Below are 17,371 nucleotides of genomic sequence, written 5' to 3' on the forward strand. Positions count from 1 at the left end.
CCACTTGGTCGCTGCCACTGCCGGCTCTGTTTCAGAGGATTTTCTCCCAAAGATGGGCTTCGCCACGCCCCCCTGGACTGCTCTTTCTTCCCCACACCCCTAAACACACACACACACACACACACACACACACACACACACAGGTCCTTGTGTTCTGACCTGTAGTACATCCACGGGCAGAGAAGAACAGAGAGAGGAAAGGAGAGGGAGAGAGAGAGAGAAACATCAATGATGAGAGAATCCTGCATTGGCTGCCTCCTGCAGGCCCCACACTGGGGATGGAGCCCGCAACCCCGGCATGTGCCCTGACCGGGAATCGAACCGTGACCTCCTGGTTCATAGGTCGATGCTCAACCACTGAGCTACCCCGGCCAGGTGATAAACTTTCTGATGAACTCTGTGAGAGAAGACTGAGGACCTGGGGAAACAAGGGGTCTGGCCCTCAATGGGGCCCACGAGGACTCAGGAACGAGTCAGGTCTTCACAGAACATCTCTCCTGCCCACCTCAGTGGCCTCCACCTGCTCCTGGGCCCACTAAGGACAAGCCCTGCTTTGACCGGTGTCCCTGGCTGCTTCCCTCCCGGCCTGCGAGCTGCACTGTGACCTCGGCAGGGAGGCCATGGGGCACACCCTCCCCAGGTGAACAGCCGCTCCGCCTTCCGGAAGGTAGAGCCTCGCAGCCCTTTCTCGATTCTGTAACCAAACCAGGGTGCTTCCTGAATGCATGCTCTCTGGCCTTCTGCACTGAATTTTTAAGGCAGCCTACCTCCCACTGACCTTTTATTTCATTTTATTTTTAATCCTCACCCAAGGATATTTTTTCCTTTTTTTTTTTTTTGAGAGAGAGTGAGTGAGTGGAGGGGAGGGTGGATGGGGCAGAAAGAGAGATCGAAACATCAATGTGAGAGAGACACATTGATTGCTTGCCTCCCACACCCAACCCAACTGGGTCTGGGGATCAAGCCTGCAACCAAGGTGCGTGCCCTTGACCGGGAATCAAACCCTTGACCCTTCAGTCCTCGGGCAGACGCTCTAACCACTGTCCAACCTGCCAGGGCTCACCTTCTTTACTGGTGGACTTAAACCTTCATCCGTCAGTACGTTCAATGACAGGCAGTAACTCAAGTGTCAGGGCTGGTCACGGTGTATCGGCTTATCTGAAGTGACAAGGTAGTGTTTTGTTCTAGGAAAACATTCCAAACTCTCACCACACTCGGAGCTAGGTTTAGGAATAAAAGCCATCCATCTCTTCGAATGAAAGACCCATCCACAGGTTGTCGTGTTTCTAATACACCCCTTAAAAGATCCTTTCTCTGCCCCACAGAGAAATCAGAGAACACCAAATTTCCCTCGGTGATGATATGAAGAACTCTCGTAGCTACTAACTCCTCTTTGTTAAAGATGGTCAAGTAGATCCATTTCTTCTCCTTTTCCCCCTGACTCTTTTATGTTTAAAAATGGGTAGGAGAGCCTGGCCAGCGTGGCTCAGTGGTTGAGCATCAACCTATGAACCAGGAGGTCACGGGTTCGATTCCTCGTCAGGGCACATGCCCAGGCTGCGGGCTCGATCCCCAGTGTGATGCGTGCAGGAGGCAGCTGATTAATGATTCTCTCTCATCATTGATGTTTCTATCTCTCTCTTCCTCTCCCTTTCTCTCTGAAATCAATAAAAGTATTTTTTTTTTTGAAAAGGCAATAATCTTACAGATGTGCATTGGAGACAACTGCTAAAGGGTCCTTCGCTAACTAGTTCAGGATGGTGAAAGAAATCAGCCATAGCTGGTACCACCGCACACCGCTCCAGAAAAAAAAAAAATGCACGTTGGAGAACGGACCCTGTACCTAAAATTTTTAAAGATTTGTTCATTTAGATTAACCGGCAGCATCTTCTGCCACATAATGGAGAAATTCACAGGGGATACTGCCCTCCCCACCACCCCTTTCCTGGCTTCTGTGGCTGGATTTTTTTTTTTTAATATTTGGTAAATTAATCGTTTACCGTTCCAAGATTCCTACGTGTTTATATTATTGCTGTCCTCACGTAGAAGTTTGCAGTTGTTATGGAAACATATGGTAACATTTGCTGCTAAATGTTAAGTGCATTTTCTACCCCTGTTACACACCTGACATGAAGCCAAAAGCTCTCTTTGCTTTACATTAGGGTGAAATTCAAACTGGCCGGGGTGACGGTGAATGGTTACTGTTTGTCTTGGCTCCTACCTGTATCAGATTTAGACGGAGGAATCTTAGGGAAGAAATTACACGGGATAAAATGGGGATTTCTAAATTACAAGGCCTGCCATTCCAGCGGCTCTGAATATCAGCTTTCTGTTTCATCTCGATCTGCCAGAAAGAAAGTGGGGGGCTGGGGCGGGGGCTGGACAATAAGAGATCAACAGTTTCTCTCCGGGGGCTGGGGGGGGGAAGCTCCTTGTTCTGATTATCGTGGAGAAGAGCTGTAGATCCGATCAGAGTAAGCCCTGTTAGCAAATTAAATGGCTGTGGATTACCACGGTGTGGGGCGTGCGCCGTAGCCCCTGGCCCCAACTCGAAATGACGAAAGTATAAATTCTTTCGAACCCTCTTGTTCTCCGGTTTTCCTCTGCGCACGCCTCCCAGTTCTCAAGTCATCGCTCACGGTGACGCGTGGCCCGCGTGGAGGTTGTGGCTGGGACACGTCCGTTGGACAGGTTTCCCGAGTGGCTGAGTTCCCATTTCTCCACACCCAACACCTCGCCTGCGTGACGGATCCCTGTGCGATGGAGCTGGTCAGAAACACCAGTGCCAAGATCGAAGCACTCCAGCTCGTGAAATATCAAATGAGAATTCTTGCCCGTTGGAGCCCTTTTTTTCTGGGTTTTTTCGATCAAGATAAACCAAGAGTCGCAGGGGCGCTACCAGTGTGTGCATTCGGTCTGGGTCTGGGACCCGAGGGATGGAACCCCCACCTGTGTCCGTCCCGTGCGCTGTGGCGTTCTATGCTTTTTGGCACATAGAGGCTCGCATGTGTGCATCGTCGGTTAAGAGTCGAGATTCACTGTCAGAGGTTGACGCTGTCCCTTCTTCGTGTAAACAGACACATGCTACTTGCCGAAGAGTCTCACTGCAAGTTTCAGGCAGGACTGGGCGTTCTTTATAGACATTTGAAGCGAACGGGGAAAAGAACTAGCATGCGTTTCTAAGTACAAAAACACGAGAAATTGGCTAAGACGTGTTTGCTCCGTAGACCCTGGTATAGAGGGTGAGGCAAAGATAGGGTTACAGCGGCGAGTACGTGAAACACGGGATGTATGCTTGGGTTATTATTCATGAATCATGGCATCATTTTCCATGCGAACAGCCGCAGACCCACTCTTGCCCTGCCCTGTAGGAAGGAGGGTTACTGAGCCCCGAATGGCACGTGATTGGAGGGTTCCACAGCACCAGCTGAAAACTGAAGCCCCGTCCACCCCCCTTTTCTCACTTGTTCCAGTAAAGAGCTCGGGTTCTAAGGCACGTCTGTCCTAGAGACACGCAGCCGGCCGTCTCGGGGCGCCAGGGCCCGGAACAGGCACGCAGGGCCCAGCCAGCAGCGGAGGCCGGAGCCCTTGCACAGCGCGCGTCCCTATCGCACCGGTCAGTTCCATGGAGTTCCGTATGTGAACTCTGTGTGTAGACACAAATCACATGTTGTTCCGCTGGCATGCATCAGGGCACGCGGCGCTGCACGTCTCCCTGCTTCTCCGCCGTCCGCCTGCTTTCGGGAGCAGCACAGGGTCCTCCTCCTGACCCATCGGGACGTGGAAGAACGCAGGGAGGGAAAGCAGGCCCCGGCGCCCAGGACTCCCGCCCTGGCTCGGCCGCGTACAGCCTGCACTACCTGGACCAGTTCCTTGGCCTTTCGGGGCCTCTGTCCCTGAACTGAAACGTGAAGGTAGAGGCAGCGCCTCTGTCACTGGGTTCGCAGGGAGCTGAGTAAGGAAAGGCGAGTAAGCCTAGCCTGGTGCCCGGCCCCCGGCAAAGACCCACTCGGAGCCGCCGGCTGTTCTGCATGGCGAGGGCCTTCTTCTTCTCCGTGGCCATAGCGTAACAATGACTGCGGTGCGGCTTCCCGACTCCCTCGGTAGGTAAGTTTCCTCAACTTCGACCCGCCATCATGCTTCTGTATAACCATGTAGCTTCTTCCTGATGAACCAGCTACATTTTTTCTTTAAATTGACTTAAAACATTTTTTTTTTTAAATAATAACTTAAAGATTGACTTGGGTCTCTGGTTCTCAGAAACATTGTGTGAGCCCCATGGATCCAAATGCTAATTGTGCTTTTCTAACCTAAAGCAACATAGGTATCTTCTAAAAGGAAAGGTATTCGTGTGGTGAAGGCCTGGGGGCGGGGGGAAGCAGAGGGGGTCGATGGGGAAATAAAAGGGGACATCTGTCATACTTTCAACAATAAAGGTACATTTTTTAAAAAAGAAGAGAAAAAAATTCAAGACGCTTGGAATTTACTATGTGACAGAGCCAGTCAAATGGTGGGGGAAAAAACAAAAGGAAAGGCTTTGGTGGGAGGAGGACACCACCACCCACTGGGCCGCCATTGCGGGCCTGTGAGACGGGGCCTCTGAGCTCGGCCTGGACGCACGTCAGAAGGACCTGCCTTGGCGGGGACAGGGAGCCAGCTCCGGTCTGACACACACACACCCCAACTGCCCGCATGGACGGGACACGGCCCTGCCGAGCCACTGAGCGAGGTGGCCCCGGCGAAGCCGGCTTCCCGTAGCACATATTCAGGTGGGAAGCCTCTCTCGGGGCTAAAGTCCTGAAAATGCTTCCCTTTCACTCGCCCGAGTTCCCCTTAATGTGTAACGTGAGCATGGCGCTGCTGGGTCGACGGCAGCCGGGGCGAGGCCCCTGTGAAAGGAAAGAGGACCCCACAGCCAGGCCTCGTCCGATCGCCGCAGCCCGGACCCGGCGGACGCTGACCCCTGGGCTCACCGTTTCCACGGGATGCATTTGGGCGAGGAAAGATTAATTACGTAGGAAAAACCAGCTAACATCTCTACAGCAAATATACGATCGCCGGGTAGCACGGGACGGCGAGGTGCGGCGGCATCATTAGCTCGGCGGTAATGAGAGCTCGCCGTGATGTATAAGGCGGTAAAGAAAACACAGCTGTCTGCTTCTGGCGGGAAGCGCGGGGGGAGGGGGGGGCGCACCTGAGTCTGCAAGCCCTCGGTAAGCCCCCCAACAAAGCCGCCCCGCCCGCGGCCGCCGGCCCAGAGCCATTATCCACGGGCAATTAACTGTATCAGGACACGGAGGTCCTAACACGAGGCCTGCCTGATTCCCCGCTAAGGGAAAGACGGTGAAGCATCATTGTAATCTATGGCTGCTATCTAACGAAAAGGCTGTTCTGTGCGCTGCCCATGCCAGCTGGAGGTGACGGCAGCGGGTGGGTTATCCGTACCTCCTCCGAGCAGCCCCGCACGTGAAGGGCGAAGCAGCCCTCGGAGCCGAAGGCCCGGAAAGGCGGCCTTCCATGTGGGATGCAGATCTTAAAAATGGATCTGCCATTGGCCCTGTTGATTTTCCCTCTGATCCCGAGAGGTATCATACCCATGGCGGACGTTTCTCCCTGGGAAAACCGCCGTGAAGATGGCCGCTACGGAGGAAGCTCAGAACTGCACAGGGCCCTGGCTGGTGTGGCTCAGTGGGTTGAGCATCATCTCGCGCACCAACAGGTCGCAGGTTCAATTCCTGGGCAGAGCACATGTCCGGGCTGTGGGCTCCACCCCCAGTGGGGGGCATGCAGGAGGCGGCTGATCAATGTTTCTCACTCAACATTTCTCTCTCCCCCCCCCTCTCTCTCTCAAATCAGTAAGAACATATTTTTTAAAAACAGCATGCTAGTAAAACATTTCGAGGGTACGCATCGGATATTTAGGAACTCTTCGTTTTCCTCTCGCCAGCTCTCTTGGTCATTTTGAGATTCTCCCCCACCCCCCACCCCGGTCACACAAAGTATTTCCGTTTCTCGGCAACAAGGCTTCTTTGCGGCTGGAAGACAAAAGCGCCTCTCCGTCTATTACCACAACCTCCTACTGTGCGAGGCTGTTCTTTACCTCGTAATTAAAATCGCACCTGAGCAGGACCATCTGTGAGCGCGGATTAAGTTTTTATAAAATGCGAATGTCCTTTCTTTTTCTTCTTTTTTTCTTTTCCTGCCAAATGCCTATAAACCCCATACGTATTTTGTATGACATGTCCTCCCCCAGATGCACGCTTAAATCCTTCTCTCCCCACCCCTCCCGAAACGAAAGGCGCCAGAATAAACATTTTGCTCGACACTGCAACCTCTCGTACATCCGTGGAGTCAACAGCGGTGCGATGGGCCCCGGGAGCGAATGAGCTGTCAGTCTCTGCTTTCTGCATCTGGGTTCCTGTCAGTTTACGGCAACCCAGAGACAGTTTGCCACTTAATTTTCCTCTTCCCTGTTCAGATGCACTCGTTTGTGGAAAAGACATTATTTATACAAAAGGCTGCCAACACACGGGGTTAGGATGGATTTGGATACACAGCCTATTTCACGAGCCGGTCTGATCGAACCAAAATAAAGTCTCCTTGGGAGTTTTTTGCACAAACGGCAAATCCATAAAAAGCAGGGGATTATGAACATCGATACAGACGTTTCTTCCAGAGGCTCTCGGACCGGATGTGAACGTGACATTAGAAATTCACTTTTCTTTAGAAACATGGGCCGACGTTGGCGCAATGGCTCCTCTGGCGCGGCTGGAGCGGGTGATGTCAACCGGGCTCCGCTCTGATCGCCCTCGTGAAATATTTACGACGAAACTGAACCGCGCAGGCCCGGCAGCTGACGGCGGCGGCAGCCAAGGGTTAGGCTCACCTTTTTCTTTTTATGAAAGGAAAGAAATCGTCTCTGCATGTTCCTCTTCTCCAGAGGATCAAACCCACGTGTGTGTAACAACTCGCCCGACCGCACCTCCATGTGGCCGTCCGGCTGGGGCGGTGACACGAAGAGATTATCTCAGCACGGACACCTCTGTGCCCTGGAAGAGCAGCTGCCACCTCCCCCCACCCCTCCACCACCCCCTCCCCCCAAACCCCGCTGCACCCAGGGGCTGGGAATAAGGCACAAACTCGAGGGCGAAGAGGAGGAATGGTGATGGAGATCAAGGACATCCTGGCCCTTTCCGCCTGAGCATCGAACCCTTCGTTGGATTCCAGATCGCCCAGGATTTTGCACACCTTTCCATGGTGACGGGAGCCACCTGCGCACCTCATTCGCTTCGGAAAACCCTCCTATGCGTTCTCTGTGAGAGGGAACATGAACGCCTGCCAAGCGAAAGGCACACAAAAACACCCAAATATTTCCTCCAAGCAAGAACCTACGTGGAGGCAGCCAGTGTGGCTCAGTGGTTGAGTGTCGACCTATGAACCAGGAGGTCACGGTTCGATTCCCAGTCTGGGCACTGGGTTGCAGGCTCCATCCCCAGTGTGGGGTGTGCAAGAGGCAGACAATCAACGATTCTCTCTCATCACTGATGTTTCTCTCTTTCTTTCCCTCTCCCTTCCTGTCTGAAATCAATTAAAAAAAAATATTTTTAAAAATAAAGAACCTACATCGAGCAGAACAGTTACGAGGTCACACGGCAGTGACCAGATTGCATTCTGGCCCTTTGCCCAGGGTCAGTGCCTCTCTCCTTGACATGTGTGGAAGGTGGAGAAGACTTTTCACTTTAAGCAGACAGGACTTCCATTCTAGCTCAGACTCCCAGCCACCCCAGCCACTCCCAGACGTGAGGTATTGATCAGCCTGAATAACAGGCACACAGGTCTGAATTTTAGCTGACGTTTAAATCAGAGAGTCCACAAGCACATCTAACCCCTGAATTTTCCTTTGCGCCGAAAAGGGAGAGGCCCTGGTAACGCGAGCAGCCTCCTTTGCAAGCCTGGAAGACGCTGCCCACCCGGGACAGGTCTGAACCTCCCCGGTTGCCTGGCCCCACCTCTCTGCCTTCATCCGTCTCGGTTACCTGCCAGGCCCGGTGGACATTTCTGTGTTTGCAGCCTCTTGTCTGACTTCACTAGAAAACTCACAAATACCCCAGGATCGTGTGGCGATCATGCAAAGCTCAGAAGAACACTTCCTTGAGGAAGCCCGGGGCCTCCTCGGGCAAGACCTCCCCTCTCATCCCATCCCGTCCGGTCCCGTCCCGTCCCATCCCGTGGTGCACTCCTGGCTGCGCAAGGCCAGGGCCCATTCTCTTCCTCACACAGCCCGGGGGTCACGGCCTTGGGTGCCTTGGGACATAGGCTGGGACATGTGTGAACACACACCAACATGCTCCCCAACACACAGGGAGCCATCGCCAGCTTGGGGAGGGTCTCCCTGACTTGACAGCGCTCTCAACCAGCCCCCCGCCACCCAAGCCGGCGCTGTTGGCGGATGCGTCGCTCGAACTTGCACTTGGAAGCATGTGGCGCAGGCGACCCTTCTCCACGCACCCTCTCCGGCTTCTGGGCCCGGCCCTGCGCCAGCGCTGCTGCCAGATGCTGTGCTGAGCACGGCTCCCAGCTCCAAGAGGCCCCCTCGGAGCTTTTAAGGCGAGCACAACGTGTGGAATTTCAGATTAAGGACGGCAGCCCGAAAGATCGTCTACAGTCACGATACAAACCGGCTAAATGAGAGGCGTGTGTTCCGTCATTAAAAATAATACTGCTCGGGCCCCGGGGGCTGGCACCTACAGCGGATCCTTTGCGGGGAGGAAACAGAAAAAAAAAAAAAGGAGTGTGTTTATTATCCCAATAAGGTAACCCGCTAATTTACTTAGGAGGCAATTTCCCAGCGCGGTTTGCTCACAGCGAAATCTCACTTGATCAGATTATACGAAAAAGAACAACCCGGGGATAGAATGCTCCTTCAGCCAGGGCGCCGGGTGGGAAGACAGCGCGCCGGGTGGGGGTGGGGGTGGGGAGGGAGTGCCAGATTGGGGCTGCCAGGAGGTGTTGTCAGGGACAGCGCTGTCCCGTCTCCTCGGGCGGCCTCCAGAACCAGGCCAGGAGTCAGTTATAGAGTCATCTCGCCCGCACTTTGCAGATGATGCCTCCCATCATGACAGCGCAGAGAGGAAAGGTCCCTGGGCCTGCCGCCCCGCGACAAGTTCCTGTAAAGTAATGAATACAGACAGCTCGGGGACCGTCCACCTGCCCGCCGCCGCCTCCTGCCGCGGAGGGAAGCCGCCAGGGATGGGCAGGAGGGACGCGGCTGACAGGGCCAGGACAGCCTTTCTCCTGGGTGACAGCCCGGGCCTACCCTCTTAAACTTGACCCGCCGTAATTCCTCCACCAAGCCGTGGCGAGGCGGCTGACAGCAGCAGCTGCGGCTCCTAAGCGAGATGGATGGAATTTTCATAACTAGTTCCCCAAGTTACATTTTACCTTCAGGATAATTTATGAGCTGCTCGGGAGCCTGGGAGAGACAATATGCTTGCCATAAAATTAACTGTAACAGTCGTGTAGGTTATAATTAACGCTGGGAGGGTAGCACCAACTGGATGAAACACATGGCGTAATTGATGGTGAAACTCGAAAGGAAGCGAGCGAACAATGTCCGCACTGTGCGCACCGCCTCGGCACAGCCCGGGCTTTCCCGGGTTAACGGCAAGCGCCTTCCAGGGCCCGCATTCTGGTCGGGAAGGGGCCAGAGCCGGGCGGGCGGGCGGAGGAATTGTTGGCAAGGCCGCGGGGCACCTGGACGAAGGCGGAGGCGGGCGGCGGTCTGGGAAGAGAGGCGGGCCGGCCGGAGAGCCCAGCCCAGCAGCTGGCGCGGGGCTCACGCTGAGCCCTCCGCACGCCGGCCTGGCAGACATGACTTCATTCGCTCAGAAAACGGCATCTCTTTCGGCTGAAGAGAGAGAGGTGGATGGAGAGGAGACGATCAGAACTTGCAGAATGCCCTTGGAAGGCGGAGGGTGGTTACCTAGATTCCAACGGCCCATGGGCACATCTTGGATTAAATTGAACCGAAAGTACCCGCCTGAGCACCCTGTCTGGAGGGGAGCGTGGAGAGAAAGCGCATCTGGAAGGCCCTGTCCATCACTTCTGCCCCGAAAATAAACTCTCAGCTGTTCCCTTCTGGGCATGGCCACTACCTAGGCCGATCGATCCCCAGACACTGCCTGTTGTAGACACCTGGGGTCCCTCCAGGAGCGACGGGAAGGGGCTGACCTACTTTTGTTTTTTGATTTGTTTGGTTTGTGGTTTTGTCCTGGGACAAGACACAGGAGATGTGATAAGTGAGACAACAGTGTCCCCTACAGGGCAACAGCGCTGGGCCCCCCCCCCCCGCCCCCCGCCCCCCCAGGACTTCCTCAACGGAAAGCCACATCTGCTCAACTTTTACCTACAGCCTGGTATGGGCCTGTCAGAGTAAGTCCGTGCAGCCCGGGACACCCCCAGAGAGCATCACGCTGCCCCTCTTCACGCGCGGCGGACGGTTTCCTGCTATGGACAGAGAGCCGGCTGCCGGGGGCCCGTCCCGGGCAGAGGAAGGCTCCCCGTTCTCCTTCGGGGAGCCACTCCCATCGGCCTCCACCCCCCCGGCCCCGCTTCACTCCACTCCGAGGACCGACGGGTTCTTGGCGGCTCCACTTGAACATCCTCACTGGCACCCGGGCGCTGCCACCTGCTGAAAGACTGTAACCAAAATGGCATCGCTAGACAGCAGCTTTCCTAAGGGACTTCTAAGGGACACGTACACAGCCTGAGCTGGAAATTGCTTCCTCACAGAGAGACGCCCCCAAGCTAAACAGTGTGAAAGATGCTGAGGTGCCAGGAGACAGATACACACAGATACCCCCCTGCCCTCCTCACCGGGCGGATCCCCGAGCCAAGGGTGACTCATCTCTACAGCCTCCCTGGAGGACCGGGAAGGCCCAGGGAGGCCCTCGGTCAGGGGAGGACGCACAGCTCGCTCCCCGTCGCCGCAGCCACCACCTGTGACGTGCTGGCTTCGCTGTGTGATCAACCCCAGCACCGAGGAGACGGCACGGGGTCTCCCGTCCTCTCGTGAGAGATACTGGCGCACGGAGCACGGCCTGCACGGAAGCCTTCCTTGAAGGGAAACCCTTTAGGGTGACACTTTTTTTTTTTTTTTGAAAGATCGCTGGGAACCGGGTGCAGATGATCTGAAGGAGACTTTAAAGTTGTCACCTCCCCAGGGTGGGGTTCCTCAGAATGCCGGGGTTCCGGGCCTGTCCCACGGACAGGACCCACTAGAACCTGAACCGCAAGTTTCCCGACAAAGTGATTGTTTTAGGTTGAGGATCAGAAAGGGAAATTCTATCATCTTATCTCCACGGGACGATTGACTGTCTGGGTTTTAGTGAGTGTTGTCGCAATGCAGGGCGTGACAACTGCATGCATCTTCTTAAAAAAGCGACGTTCAGGATCCCACCCAGGAGCACGTGCTCGCCGGCCATCCCTCTAGCACAGCGGTTCTCAACCTGTGGGTCGGGACCCCTCTGGCGGTCGAACGACCCTTTCACAGGGGTCGCCTGAGACCATCCTGCATATCAGATATTTACATGACGATTCATCACAGTAGCAGCATGACAGTTATGAAGTAGCAACGAAAATAATTTTATGGTTGGGTCACAACATGAGGGACTGTATTTAAAGGGCCAGAAGGTTGAGAACCACTGCACTAGAACGTACACGCCCTGAAAGAAGCAGGGTACCCCGTTTCCTCGCCGCTGGGTTGCCGGGACCTGGGACGGGGCTTAGCAAATAGCAGCTGCACAGTAAGTATCTGGTGAATAAAGACATGAATAGATCAATGTCTTCTCAAAAGGTTAAGAAGCGCCGCCTCGTCGGAAAAAGCCAGCGGCTGATCGCAGTGAGAAACGGCCCAGGGCCGGGCGGCGCTGAGGCCTCGGTGCTGATTTTATAAATAAGATGCGCACGACTTAACTGGCCTTTGTCCGCCATAAATGATGACAGGAACAGTGGTAACAACATTCGCAACACCTGACTCCTTAAGATACAGGGGCTGAATCTTGAATAGAACGGACCCTATCTGGAGACTCATCTAATCCTCGCTCCAAATGTACACAATGTTTCCATCCCTGCACATTTATGAGGAGTTTTTATGGAGTTATCGGATTTATGGAGACACGGAGGGCATGCTCCTGCTAAGGGCGGGGAAAGCAGGGCCTGCAGGGATGAAAGGCGGTGGGACCAGGTGCATTACAAGAGGAAGACATCACGGGAGGCTAGCAGGCCAGTGCCTCCCGGCTCGTCCCCGGAATCGCCATCACTTGCTCCCCATGCCCATCCCGGCCCCGCCATCGAAGCCAGCAAGTGCGCTGACAGCTACTGAACTGGTCCCCAGCCCCCTCTGCCAGGGAAGCAGCCACTCTCGCCAGCATGAGTGACAGCAGCAGATGCGGTCAGATGACTCAGTCACATGTCGTCTCAGGAGATAGAGGCATCAGCCTCGTCACCCCACAGCCTGTGCTCAAGGCTGGTGGCTCACCGTTCTGTGATCCCGGCTTCCTAGAACGGGAATCCCACGCGGGCCCCAATGCCAAGCCACCGAGGCGGGGGCACATCACTGCACTGATAGCATCAAAGCCCCAGCAGGACATCAGCAGGTGACCAGCGAACGCAGCTGCCTGGAGCGGGGAAATATGGACTGGACGCCACACTGAGCCGCAGTTCGAAGTTTTGCCCCTCCTGGCCAGACACCCAACTCCCCGTTCAGAGGAATGACCCGCGGGCGGCCTTTTCCCCTCTTCCCAGAATTGCCAAAAAGTGGAAACAACCCAAATGCCCATCCACTGAGGAATGAATGAATGGAGTGTGGTACGTCCATACAAGGGAATATTATTTGGCAAATAATAAGGAATGAGCATGTATACACTACAACACAAGTGGACTTTGAAGACACTACGCTAAATGAAAGAAGCCAGATATAGAAGGCCACATGCTGTATGATTCCATTTATAGGAAATGCTCAGAACAAGAAAATCTATAGAGACAGGAAGTAGCTTAGTGGTTGCCAGGAGCTGTGGGAAAAGGGTCATTGAGAGTAGCTGGTAACGGGTCGAGGGTTTCGTGTCAGGGTAACGGAAACGCTCCGGTATTAGATGATAGTGATCTGTTTGTGTACTAAGCAAGCCGTTTAATTGCATCCTTTAAAGTGACTATGCTTATATTATGTGAAATTTTATATTATGTGAATTACCCTAGTGGCCTGGTTTTTGTCTTTGTGTGTGTGTGTGTGTGTGTGTGTGAATCCGTACCTTACTTAGCGTAAGTGTAATGGCCTTGTTTTAAAGTTAAAAAGCACGGTTAGTTCTAAAAGAGTTCCCCGCCTCTCCACCGTATCCATCCCCTCACCTTCTGCTCACCTGTCAGTCACCACGGATATTCAAGGTCAAGTCAAAACCAAAGGTAAAGAAAGAGGCTGACTCGGGGAAATGGGTAGACCTCCTATTTCTATGTTACATACAATTCTTGCCTGGGCGAGGCTTGTGTTATGTAGACCTTGTTGTCCGAGATAAAGGTTTCCAATGGCACAGCGAGGCCCGTCTTCAGAGGCATCTGCACTTCACTCGTCCCGAGTGCGTCAGGGCGACTGGGCTCCCCGCTTCCCTTCCCGCTGCCTTCCAGGCCGCTTTCGGGGAACTTGCTACACTCTCACCCCCGGATGCGTCCTTACGTCGCTGCTGAGCCCATCCTCTCGCGCAGTATCTTGTATACAGTAGCAGTAGGTAGACAAAGGCTACAAAAATCGCTTGCTAAATAGACAAATGTATCCAGACAGTGGACACTGTGCTTTCTCCTTACTCTCACAGAGACAGCGCCAGGTCGCAGTCAAAAGAAAACAGCGTGCGAGACAGTCCTGGAGAGAGTCATGCGTCTGGATCGCAAGTTTTGGGGAGCGTTTTCTCTGGCACGTGACGTACCTACCTTCTCTACCCTGAGTGAGCCGGCAGACATGAAGTGCCCCACTCTCACCCTGACACGGTTCGAGGCAAAGGAAGCCCGCTGCTTTCCTGGTGCCGACCGAGAATGATTGTCCCACCACAAGACACGCCCTCGAAACTGTCGCCCATCGAGGCAGGACGCTAAGGATTTGCGTAAGATAAACAAAGGTTCTGGTGTTTGACTGGGTTTCATTGTAGAAAAACAACTGGGGCAGGGACACGGAACTGTACCTCTTCCTCCGTGCACTTTTCAAATGATAATCTTTCCCACTGTCACCATTAAATCTTCATCCATCGCAGCCCCTCGCATGGCTCATTGAGTCTATATGTACTGCTGTTATTTTCCAATGCTTCCCCTTGGAAGGGAGCGAGGGGGGTGAGGGGGAGACGATGTGGAGAGCCAGATGGGCCTCTTCACAGTTCATTTATCAAACCTAATACGCCCGGCTCCACCCTCCTCTCGCTGGCGATTGCGGTTAAACTTCCATATAATTTGGTAATCATTTTCATTATCAGAGAGTGACCCTGAAGCAGCCTATCCCGGGACGCCGGCCTTGCAGCTGCTCCTTTCCTGCCTTCCCTACAGTAGGCCCGCAGGATCGCGCCGTTTATTAGCTGCAGGCTGACCTCGGGGCTGCGGAGGTCATGACGGGGTCAGGGCGGAGGGCTTGCCCAGTTCTTTAAAAGCTATAACAAGCTGTCCGTCAGGCGGAGGGGAGTGTGTAAACAAAGCCAGATCTGCGGAAACTCTGTCCCGCTTCTGTTAACACTCGCCCCGCATTCACAAGGCCTCCCCGCGGCGCCCCGGACCATTCAGCTCCGGGAAGCGAGCTGACAGCCCTAATCAGCCTATTTGGAGGGGCTGTTTATGGGATCACCGAGCTCGGGCAAAGGAAACCCACAGCCCTCGGACGGGCCTCTGCCACCGCGGGGCCGGGTGACACTGGGACAAACTCAGTTACCCCGCGTCACGCAGAATCGACACTTTCCTCCCAAAGCCACATTACAGGGAACATGTGCTTTCGGTTTAGGGGCTTCAGAGGGCCGTTCCTAACCATGGCGCGGCTCCTGGCCCGAGAGAGTCACACTTCTTTTTTTTCTATTTGTTTTTTTTTTGTTTTGTTTGTCTTTTATGGAATGTATTGGGGGGGCATTGGTTAATAAAGTTGTAAAGGTTTCAGGTGTACGATTCTCTAACACATCATCTGTCTATTGTCCTGTGTGTCCACCACCCCGAGTTACATCTCCTTCCATCACCGTGTCTCCCCCATACCCTCACCCACCTCCCCCCAACCCTTTCCTTCTAGTAATCGCCACACTGTTGTCACAAATACTCTAAAACCGAGCTGCAGGTTGCCCTGAGCATGCTCCCCGCTGTCGTTATCACAGAGGGGCCTCCGAAGAGGGGAGATGGGGAACCAGCGCAGTCGACGCAGCCTGAAGCTCCGCCAGCCGCGGGCCTCGGCCCACCTGAACCTCCCGAAGCCGTGCTGTTCCTAACGCGCTCTCCGACGAGCGACGGTCGGTAATCACAGCCGTCTGTTGTTAACTTTCAGAGGAAAAAAAATTCCTGTTATCTAATCTATCGGATCCCCCGGTAGCTTTGATGCAAGTAAAATACAGCAGCCTACTGCTGAGCCCTCAGCGAGCGCTGATTATTCTCTGTCACAGCACGTTTCTCCTCGTGTAATTTCCGCAGTGCACACACAACGGGCCGGCCCCCAGAACCAGGCAGCGCACTCAGCACGGTGGTGGCGGGTGTTCGGTAACTTTCACTGCCACGTGCCCACGCCTGATGGCGACGCGGGGCCGAGCGGACCCCAGACGACCAGTGCGGCTTTGATGAGGGAAGGAGGGGTGGTGGGAATGGCCTGTTTACAGGGATCATGTGGATGAGTCTTGGAGCCAGGTCACCGGGATGGAAACATCAAATGGGGGGAAGACGGACGGGGTGGGGAAGGGACCAGGGGCACTTAATACTCGGACAACAGTCTCCTGAGCTCCGGGACACCCTCTCCTGAGGTTCCCTTTCGGTGTTTGGCCTTAAGGCGGCCTGCAGAGTGCTGGGGGCTGAACGCTCGCTCACAGAGGACGTGAGAAATTCAGTGCCAGATGTCGGAATAACCGCATGGACTTCAACCCCTGCTCCAGCTCCTGATTAAACCGTGAGCAGGAAGGGCCCGAGGTGCCCAGAGCAGACTCTTCTCACTCGGGCCACCTCGGCCACGCCGCCTGGTGACCTGGCGCTTTGGGAAATCACGGTTAACAAACCGAAAGCACCCATCAGAAGTCCTTCCCTCTGCTCCCAACACTTGTCTCTGAGCTGCACTGTCTGGGGAGGGGGGGATGGTCCGAGAGGGTTACAGGAGAATTTTTCCTTCTTTCTCCCTTTCCCACTTCATCAGAATCACCACATGAAAATATACCAAAGACCCAACTCAGAGAGAGAAACCTCTCAGAGGTCCCCATGCCGAGATGCCGTTACTTAACGGAATAGGCATACCTGACTGACTGACTATACGTACTTAAGTTGCAACACAGAGAAAATTTAAAAATTAGTCCCTGGAACTTAACTTGGAAATCACTGAGTGACTGTAGATGAAACTGTCCCTCTCCGGCCACACGGCAGGAAAGGATGGAAGGGGAGAAGGTTCTGGAGAATTTTAAAATTATAGTCTCAGCACAAGCCCAAATTTAGAGATGACAGACACATGTGCAAGGGCAGCTTTCCGATACGCAATCAGAACGGATAACTCCTACTCCGCTGTCTCCTTGCTTGGAGAGGGCTCATCTTAGCCGTGTTTGGACAAATCTATTTTTATGATCATTGCTACGAGGAAAGCCATCAATTACTGCAAACTCTGTCGCGTGAACTCATTTGCAGAAGATGACGGCTATCAATAAAAACAGTCCTGACTCCCAGGCACATGCAATGTTTAAGCATCAGGACAGACACGGGGGCCACGGACAGTGTCATCGTCCCGATTCCTGTCCCCCCTGCTCAGGGACAGACGATACCGCAACCGTTTTTACCAACCACAGACCTGAAGGCTAACCCCAACCTGTGGGGGCAGTCGGCCCAGCCTCCTATCCATCCATCAACTGTTTGTCAAGTCAGAGCAGGAGACCCTGAGAGGTAGCACGCAAGCATCGATTCTGTAAAAACAGATGATTTGCACAAACCTTTTTCCAGGGGCAGCTTTCTAACCACAGGTCAGGCCGCGCGCAGATAAAGTAGGTGGGAACCGGGAGAATTCCGACTGGTCAGTTCTAAGACTGACACACAGACAGCGTTCAGGCAACCCAGACACCTGCCCCACCTGAGTCGCCAGGCTGGTCTCTCAGACCATTGATGAGAAGGGTGCTTCGGCCTTAGG

At 54.2% G+C, this 17,371-nt stretch overlaps 1 protein-coding gene across 3 annotated transcripts in view; it reads right to left on the reverse strand.

The window, feature by feature from the left end:
• FTO (FTO alpha-ketoglutarate dependent dioxygenase) overlaps nucleotides 1-17,371 on the reverse strand; it is a 256,938-nt gene that overhangs the window by 112,108 nt on the left and 127,459 nt on the right. The window lies entirely within an intron of this gene.

The sequence above is a fragment of the Myotis myotis genome, unplaced genomic scaffold (assembly GCF_014108235.1).
Source record: "Myotis myotis isolate mMyoMyo1 unplaced genomic scaffold, mMyoMyo1.p scaffold_m19_p_19, whole genome shotgun sequence".
Classification (NCBI taxonomy): Eukaryota; Metazoa; Chordata; class Mammalia; order Chiroptera; family Vespertilionidae; genus Myotis; species Myotis myotis.